General features: G+C 44.2%; 1 long non-coding RNA gene across 1 annotated transcript; it reads left to right on the forward strand.

The window, feature by feature from the left end:
- Nucleotides 1–1658: 1658 nt before the first annotated feature.
- On the forward strand, nucleotides 1659–6791 carry LOC115289410. Its single transcript, XR_003907611.1, has 4 exons — nucleotides 1659–1800; nucleotides 4843–5010; nucleotides 5381–5433; nucleotides 6693–6791. It is a non-coding gene; the product is annotated as an uncharacterized LOC115289410 (long non-coding RNA).
- Nucleotides 6792–8475: the final 1684 nt, after the last annotated feature.

Genomic DNA, 8475 nt, shown 5'->3' on the forward strand with positions numbered 1-8475 from the left:
CAATAGCTCTCATCTGCTGTGGTCTGGTTCTGCCTTCTGTTCCTTTTGGCTGTGACCCCAGCACCCCAGGCTTGTAGACTAACGTTGCCCGATCCCTCATTGTGCTGACTTCTCTCTAGTTCATGATTCGTAAGCCTTGAAGGTTCATCAAAAAATAGGTTTAATTTTAATCCAATTGTTTTCCTGTGGGTCCTTGCTCAGTTAGCTTAGGAACACTCAGAACATTCCTGTAGTCTGATAAAATCACGTTTATCAACCATTGAACTGTTGCACACCAGAGGAATGTCCTTCTCAAAGGAAAAAATAGAGTTGTAGGATTCTGGCGTATGGTAGAGTTTAGGTGAAATTTAAATTTTCATCTTCATTTGCATCTTAGGCAGGCGGATCTGATTAATTTCACAAAGCAACTGTAAGCCAGTCTGCTTTCCAGAATTGGTTTAAAAACCAATCCATATATATATATATGTATATATATATAATCCACCATTTTATATATATGTGTATATATATATATAATCCACCATTATATATATATATATATATATATATATATATATATATATATGACATACAAAATACGTGTTAATTGACAGTTATGTTATCAGTAAGGCTTTTGGTCAACATTAGGCTATTAGTAGTTAAGTTTTGGGGGAGTTAAAAGTTACACACAAATTTTTAAAGAATATTTATTTATTTATTTTGAGAAAGCACACATGTGTAAGCAGGGGAGGGTCAGGGAGGGAGAGAATCCCAAGCAAGCTCTGTGCTATCAGTACAGAGCTGGGTGCAGGTCTCAGTCCCACAAACTGAGATCATGACCTGAGCTTAAATCAGGAGTCAGATGCTTAACCACATGAACCATCCAGGTACCCCAGGAGATGAATTTTTAACTGCACAGGAGGTCAGTGTCCTGAACCCCTGTGTTTGTTATTCAAGGGTAAACTGTATACACACACACACACACACACACACATTTTCCTATGTGTGTATATATAGATATATGTAGGCATGCATTTGGAAAGCATACTGAAACCTGTTTCAGTTCTACTTTCTAGAAGTTAAGTTGTAGCTCCTTTCCCCCCCTCTAGAAATCCCTTGCAGTTTCTTCCTTGTGGCTGATATTTGTAGTTGGTGTTGGCCCTGGAGGCATATGGAATTACATTGTGGTTTTCTGACTTTCCTTCCCGGTTTATTTGGGCTCTGAGATTGATTTGCTTGATTGTTTTCAAAGAGGCAATGACATCATTTGTTTTTATTTCTATTTTTGAAGGTGAAGCTATTTGCTCCTAATGCTGAGCAGATGTACATTGTTAATCACTTGAAAGGGAGCCCAAGAGAAGAGAAGAGAAATGTACTGAAGGAAAGTGCCAGAAGAGCCCACGGGGGCATGCAAGATTTGGCAGATCTGAACTCCAGCAAGCTTGAAGCTGCCATTATACCTGTGAGTTAGCTGAAAGCTGTGAGGCCAACTGTTCATTTTAATTAATGTCCACAGACTTTAAAGCCTCTTCCAGCAAGAACTGTGCAGATTTAGCTACCATTGTGAAGCCTCTGTGCCAGGCGGTAGGTCATGGTTCTTAAACTTCGCTGCACATGAATGTCACTTGGGAAGCCTTTAAACAGTTTCAGTGCCTGGATCACACCTGAGACTGGTTACATCAGACTTTCTGGAGGTGGAAAGAGATATCAGTGCTTTTTAATGTTTTATAGATTCTTCCACTATGTGGCAAAGTTTGAGAACTAGTACGCTATCAAGAACGACCAGTGGTTCCCAGACTTGGCTGCACCTGAACTCACCTGGTAGGTTTTAAGTCCGCCTACGCCTGTGTCCCGACGGCTTGGATTCGGGTATTTTTTTTAACATTTATTTATTTTTGAGAGACAGAGAGAGACAGATCATGAGCAGGGGAGGGGCAAAGAGAGAGGGACACACAGAATCCGAAGCAGGCTCCAGGCTCTGAACTGTCAGCACAGAGCCCTACGCGGGGCTCAAACCCACAAACTGCGAGATCATGACCTGAGCTGAAGTCGGACACTCAACCAACTGAGCCACTCACGCGCCCTGGATTTGGGGATTTTTAAGATTCCTAGATGATTCCTATATGCAGACAAATTTGGGAGCCACTGTGCTAGAACAGCATATCTCTAAGTATAATCGGTACGGGATTCACCTGCAGGTCTTGTTATAATGCAGATTCTTATTCAGCTCTAAGGTGACAAGTGGCATGTGGCATGCAGCCCACATTTAGAGGCCTCAAGACTGGAAGTCACAGTGGAGGGTTGCTGGCTTCCAGACCTTTTCAGCACAGTAACCACTTTATAAATAGGTGACCTACCTATCTACATACCTATGCATGTGGCTGTATACCTACCTTTTAAAATAAGTGATTGGCTTACAAAGTATAATGGTCTTAGATATTTTTATTTCACTTAATCCTCTCATAAGGAATTGAATGTTGTATATTTATTTTTCAAATTAACCAGTTTTAGTTTGTTTATATATATATAACTTATTTTGAAAGAGAGAGAGAGCGGGGGGGGGGGCAGAGAGAGGAGAGAGGGAACCCCAAGCAAGCTCCTTGCTGTCAGAGCGGAGTCCAACATGAGGCTCAAACTCACAAATTGTAAGATAGTGACCTGAGACGGGAAATCAAGTCCGATGCTCAACCAACTGAGCCACCCAGATGTCCCAAGTTTGTTTAGTTTGTTTAAACACTAACAATCAGTTTTAAGATTATTTTATTTTGTTTTTTTAAATGTTTATTTATTTATTTTGAGAGAGAGAGAGAGAGTGTGTGTACACATGCACACACATGGGGGAGGGGCAGAGAGAGAGGGAGAGAGAGAGTCCCAAGCAGGCTCCACACTGCCATTGCAGAGCCTGATGCAAGGCTTGATCTCCCAAACTGTGAGATCATGACCTGAGCTGAAATCAAGAGTCAGATGCTCAACTGACTCAGTCACCCAGGTGCCCCTATTTTAAGATTATTTTAAACATTCACAATATTCTTGAAATCTATGGAGACAGTTTGGAGATGTCCCACAGAAAGAATCAGAAATCATGGTTATGGATAAGAAGTGTGCTGGGCACCTGGGTGGCTCAGTCGGTTTAGTGTGTGACTTCTGCTCAGGTCATGATCTCCCAGTGTGTGAGTTCAAGCCCTGCATTGGCCTCTGTGCTGACAGCTCGGAGCCCGGAGTCAGCTTTGGATTCTGTCTCCCTCTCTCTGTCCCTCTCCTGCTCATTCTCTCTTTCTCTCTCTCTCTTTCTTTTTCTCTCTCTCAAAAATTAAACACTAAAAAACATTAAAAAAAATAAAAGAGAGAGAGAAATGTGCCACTGTGCTTATACATGTTTATCTGAGCAGGTTACTTACTGTTTTACATATAAAGTATTCCAGATATCTAGTGCCATGTGACGATTACCACCAAAATGTAGTGTCTTAAACAATAATTTATCATCGTTCCTGGTTCTGTTGGTTGGCTAGGCTTAGCTGGAGCTTTGCTTGAGGCCTCTCCTGCAGCTGCATGGTGGCTGGAGCTGCACACGTCTGCGACTCGATCGGGCTCCAGTCTGGTGCCTGAGCTGGGACTGGCTGGCTGCGCGGCCATCTGGCCATTCCATGTGGCCATCTCGGGCTTCCCAGTAACCTACAGGCCTCGGGGTGTCTGAGATTCTCACATGCAAGCTGGCATCCCCTAGAGCAAGCATTCCAAGAGACCCAAGCTTTCCTGTTCTGCTCTAGCCACAGATGTCCCTCAGTATCACTTCTGCCACACTCTGTGGATCAAAGAGGAGGCTAGATTCAAAGAAACGAGGCTACGGAAGGACACGGATACCAGGAGGCGTGCATATTGGGCGCCATCTTTGAAGACTTGCTGCACACTATATATGTAACATAAATTCAAGTATCTATTTACAAATTATTGTAAGGTGAAGGTGTTAAGGGAGATAATCTTATTTGAGCTGCTGTTTTGTAGATTTATCCTTTTTTTCTTTCACTGCCAATTGGCATGCCCTGAGACAGCTTTGTAAAGATTATTGCCCATGAAGTCTGATGTTAAAATGAGTATTTTTACAGCTAAACTGGTATTACTTGTAAATCAATTTTAAAATATTACTGTGACTTGGAAAAAAATCTTTTATTCTAACACATGAAGATGTATTTTGTTTTTAGGAGAAATGAAATTACCTCAATGGTTTTGAAAAATATAGAGCTCTACTTTGGACCACACTTGACATATTTAGCAAAAATTATCATCGTCGGTACCCCAACTTGCATCTTCAGAATTTTACTGTTGGTGCAAAATGGCGGTTATTATTTGGTTAATAAAAACCCTCTGTATCTGTAAAAGCCACTTGCTACAGGGCTATGTTGAAGCCATGTAAACTCCCTAGTAACTGGGTTGCTGTTTTAGCTTTTAGCTAAAAAGGATCTCTGAGGGGCACCTGGGTGGCTCAGTTGGTTGAGCATCTGACTCTTGATTTCTGCTCAGGTCATGGTCTCACGGTTCGTGGGACTGGGCTCTGCGCCGATTGTGGAGCCTGCCTGGGAGGCTGGCTCGCTCGCTCGCTCTCAAAATAAATAAACTTAAAAAAATTTTTTAAATGACATCAAAAGGATCTCTGAACACTTTGACAAATAGAGATTATAATGACTTCAAATGAAGTTAATGAATTAACTAGAGTCACTGTCAACCCCAGAAGAAAGAAATGCTATTTTTGTATTCTAAGCATGTGTTATTGCTTTAATATGTCTTAATTCTTTGCTTAAGAACTAATTGTTCATAGGTTCTTCTTGTCAGCTGCCTCAAATAACCCTGGGTTCCCCGTCTTTGTAGGTGACTTGTAGGTGGTGCCCCGTCAAGGACTCTTTCAGCCCTTGGCTGTGCCAAGATGCCTGTCAGCGGGTGCTGTGTTCCCCACGCGCTTCCTGCTTGTGAGGCCACAGTGGGTCACGCTATTGAGTGTGGATGGAGGGGAGAAAGGGATGAAAAGCTTACTGCTGGGTAAGCAGGCTCTACAGTGCTTTCCTCTTTTCTTTCCTCCAGATGAATATGAATGTGAGTGCTTAACAAATCATCTTTCATTGTGGGGTTGCCATATTTGGCGATTGGCATTAGGGCAGTGGGCGGACATGGTAAGGGACAGTGATTTAAGGTGATGACACCAGATGGCTTTGAATCATAGGGAAAATAGTCTTTCAACACATATTGGCTTTCTCTGTAAGAAACAAATTTCAATACAGTAATTCTCTTGTTCCAAATACTGCAGCATTTGAGGGACCAGTGCAAAGGATCATTTTAACTCTATTCACAGTCCTGCTGTCTATTGCCAGAGAAACCTTTTCTTTCCCTCCGCTGTCCTCTCTTCTGATAGGTTCGATGCTGCTGCTGGAGCCACGGCCTCGATGCAAACACTGCTGTGAGGGGGTGAGTCCTGGCCGATGCCGCACCGCACAGGTGCAGCCCCCCTGCACGAGCTTTGTGAGGAAGGGGAAGAATGGCCACTTTATACTGTTTTATAGTGGATTTGAAAAATGATGCTTTACTTAATATTCAGAAGAAATTGTTCAAGTAAAACTATTTAGCTCCAACCAAACAAAGTACACACTTTGTCACTTACTGATGGGAGCTTCCAATGTGATCTTGGCTCCAAGATTAAATAACCATCACTGAATCATTCAGATGTACATGGCTTCTGAAGAAGCACGCTTTCATTTTTCAAAGTCAGAAACCACACTCTCATGCTGTGTTGCAAACAGATGGGCGCTAGGCTGTTCCGAAGGCTTTTTCCTGAGCCTCCAGTTTGGCTCCTGTATGGACACCAACTGTAGCTGGAGTGGGTTGGGTTGGTTTTAATAATAACTGCAACAGAAAGCAGGGAGAATTTGAGTGAGATGCTCACCTCGGAATGTTGAGTTCTGCATTTACAACTGAACTAGATGACTAATCTTCATGATTTCTGTGAAGGTATCCTGTTCTTTATGATTCACATAAAGTGAGGACCCTTCTTAAAGTTACAGTGATCACGCAGTCTTTTGATGCACTCTTCAGCGACCAGGTGCTGGGCACCCGGGCTTTAGCAGGACCCAGAGTAGCCTGTGCAACACTCCGCTCTTTTGGATGTCTTTTCAGTGAGCACTTGCTATGAACTACCCCTTTACTTCATTTTTTTGGTATTAAATATAGGAGAGGATAAGAAAGGGAGAATGAAACAATCTCACTGAGTGATAAAAACCTGCAACACTGCGGGTAGATTTTGTACGATCAGAAGAGACAACCCATGTGCACGTGCACAGGTGCACACCTCTGCTGGAAGGAAAGCGGTGTGTCTTTTTTTTTTTTTTTTAATTTTTAAGTATTTACTTTTGAGAGAGACAGAGACAGAGCATGAGCAGGGGAGGTGCAGAGAGAGATGGAAGCACAGAATCCAAAGCAGGTTCCAGGCTCTGAGCTGTCAGCACAGAGCCCAACTTGGGGCTTGAACTCACGCACCAGGAGATCATGACCTGAGCTGAAGTCAGCGGCTTACCCGACTGAGGCACCCAGGCGCCGTGAAAGCGGTGTGTCTTCCTGTGGCTTTGCCCCCTGTCTTCTGTTTCCTATAGCTTTGCTCTTTGCAGGGAAGTCCTTCCAGAATTGATCAGGAAACTGCATCTCTACAATGTGCAAATCTCCTAATGTCACAGGTTCTGCTCTGGCCCAGGAAGGACCGGAAACTAAGAATTCCACTGAAGGAAGGTTTGAGTTGCCTCCAGGGGAGGAATGAAGGAAGCACAGCCAGGCTGGAAAAGGTACGGAGCATTTTCCTTGTCCTAGCTACTTATTTTGCTTGTCTCTCTACTCATACTAGATTATAAACTCATGATTATAAAAGGTTCTTGAATATTCTGTTGATTGCTTTATCACCTGCGCTGAGAACACCCTCTGGCATATCAGGCCCTTGATGTGAGTTTGATGATAATGAATGCCCACCAGTTCCTCAGCACCTCCAAACCCCTCCGTAAGCCATTACCGACATTAAGGGGGGTTGGAGGAGACTTATCTGATAACTTTTTAAGATAAAGCATTCCAAGTAAAGTTGTTATGAAATATATAAAAATTCCCTTTAAAGTCACATTTTTATTTTCAGTGCCTGGGTTAAAATCGCGACTGCTCTTTGGTCTGTGACAGCTTGAGCCCATGAGGCTACCGCTCTTAGTACTGATAGAATGCACAGCTCAAGTGTCACAGAGCAGAGACAGTTCCTGGGGTGGAGGCAAAGTCCAGTTGTTCTGTGTCATTTCTCTGTGCCCTGCACAGCCACACAAACAGGAAAGAAAGGCATTTTAGGATGGGAAAAGTTGTGCAGAAAAGAGATCATAGCAAGCCTCAAGCAGCTGCCTTTATCAGGGTTTATTCTTGAGGTTTGTCGTTGGCCGGCCTCTGGGAGCATGGCACAGAAGCTGCTCCCTGATAAAAATGGTTCTCTTGGCCTAGACTGTGCGGATATCACTGTTAGCAGACAGTTATGCTGAATACCTGCTCTCCTTCTTTGAGTTTGCGATTATGATCGTTGCTGGCAGGGGAGGACCTACGTGGCCAGACACGTTAAAAGCTTTGGGTGCTGAGTCTCTTCCCAGGGCAGACACAGTGCACACACTTCAGTGAATTTTTCACTCCTGGAGAGAGGAATACACTCATGTGTCTCCTCACTGGTGGGAGGGGGCGTCGGAAACCTCCAGACCCTGACAGTGTCTCTTTCTCCAGTTGATCCTGTCACGTAACCTTGCACCGTGATAAGCCTTAACCAGAATGCAACTCTTTTCTGAGTCCCAGAAGTTCCTCCAGTGATCCCTGAGTGTGCGTGTGGTCTTGGGATCCCCAAAACATACACACTAGCCAGCGCCAGGGCTCCTCAGATGTGTCTGGTGACAGGTAGTTTGACTCAAGGCCTTGAACGTGTGCTGAGGATGCAGAAACAGAGGCTGCTGGAATGAGCCTCTTTCTGAGCTGGAGCCTTTGTCCCGGTCTCGAGTGGGGTTTCTCCCTCATTGTCTGGCCTGATCCACATGGAGCACTCATTTGCCTGGATATAGAGCAGATAACACGAAAGGCTAAGCAGGATGCTTTGCTGCCACCCCCAAGGGAATGGGAAGGGAAAATATTTGCCACACTGCCTAGACAGCAGATCAGGGTGGTCCAGCCCCACCTTGGCCTTTCTCAGGGTGAGGAGGCTCACAAGCTGTCCTTGTTCTCCAGCCTCCTGGGCAGAAGGGACAAGAGACTTGGCATCGCCTCTCCCTTTCCCTCCAAAGCTCTCTACTAGCAAGCACTCTGGCTCAAAAATGCTCTAGCGTTTGACTCTCCTAGAAAGGAATCATCTGTGTTGTTGTGTGTGGTATGGGTGCGGGGGCAGATGGTGTGCAGGGCTGCTGGTGAACAGGACACTTACGCTCTCTCTACAGGCCCATCTTCCCTCATGTTTTCTCC

The sequence above is a fragment of the Suricata suricatta genome, chromosome 4 (assembly GCF_006229205.1).
Source record: "Suricata suricatta isolate VVHF042 chromosome 4, meerkat_22Aug2017_6uvM2_HiC, whole genome shotgun sequence".
Taxonomy (NCBI): domain Eukaryota; kingdom Metazoa; phylum Chordata; class Mammalia; order Carnivora; family Herpestidae; genus Suricata; species Suricata suricatta.